Source organism: Ciona intestinalis, chromosome 10, assembly GCF_000224145.3.
Source record: "Ciona intestinalis chromosome 10, KH, whole genome shotgun sequence".
Classification (NCBI taxonomy): Eukaryota; Metazoa; Chordata; class Ascidiacea; order Phlebobranchia; family Cionidae; genus Ciona; species Ciona intestinalis.
In genome coordinates, this window is record NC_020175.2 from 4675585 (window position 1) to 4676485 (window position 901).

Here is a 901-nt window from a genome sequence, read left to right on the forward strand (position 1 = left end):
TTGGGTGCTTTGATTCAAAAAGTTTTCTTCGTATAAAGAAAACACCTAGAACCCAATTCGGTGCAAATGTAGCCGATGTGTTAATCTGACATATGTGATAACGGTATGTAATAATGGTAAAGTCCGATATCTCTTACGTTGTGCGGTGTAGCGCGATAATTGATCAAACAAGTATTTTAGGTCCAGAACTCTTTTGTTTATATATAGTTGAGCCAAAGCTGAGATTCTTACCTTATTCAAATAGAATACCGTAAAATGTCTGACTTGGGTGCTTTGATTCAAAAAGTTTTCTTCGTATAAAGAAAAACACCTTGAACCCAATTCGGTGCAAATGTAGCCGATGTGTTAATCTGACATATGTGATAACGGTATGTAATAATGGTAAAGTCGGACAGCTCTTACGTTGTGCGGTGTAGCGCGACAAATGGTCAAACAAGTATTTTAGGTCCAGAACTCTTTTATTTAGAAATAGTTGAGCCAAAGCTCAGATTCTTACCTTATTCAAATAGAATACCTTCAAATGTCTGACTTGGGTGCTTTAATTCAAAAAGTTTTCTTCGTATAAAGAAAACACCTTGAACCCAATTCGGTGCAAATGTAGCCGATGTGTTAGTCTGGCAAATGTGATAACGGTATGTAATAATGGTAAAGTCCGATATCTCTTACGTTGTGCGGTGTAGCGCGATAATTGATCAAACAAGTATTTTAGGCCCAGAACTCCTTTGTTTATATATAGTTGAGCCAAAGCTCAGATTCTTACCTTATTCAAATAGAATACCTTCAAATGTATGACTTGGGTGCTTTGATTCAAAAAGTTTTCTTCGTATAAAGAAAACACCTAGAACCCAATTCGGTGCAAATGTAGCCGATGTGTTAATCTGACATATGTGATAACGGTATG

At 36.4% G+C, this 901-nt stretch overlaps 1 long non-coding RNA gene across 1 annotated transcript; it reads left to right on the top strand.

The window, feature by feature from the left end:
- Positions 1-286: 286 nt before the first annotated feature.
- Positions 287-465, top strand: LOC113474612. Its single transcript, XR_003396305.1, has 2 exons — positions 287-342; positions 396-465. It is a non-coding gene; the product is annotated as an uncharacterized LOC113474612 (long non-coding RNA).
- The last annotated feature ends 436 nt before the right edge of the window (positions 466-901 follow it).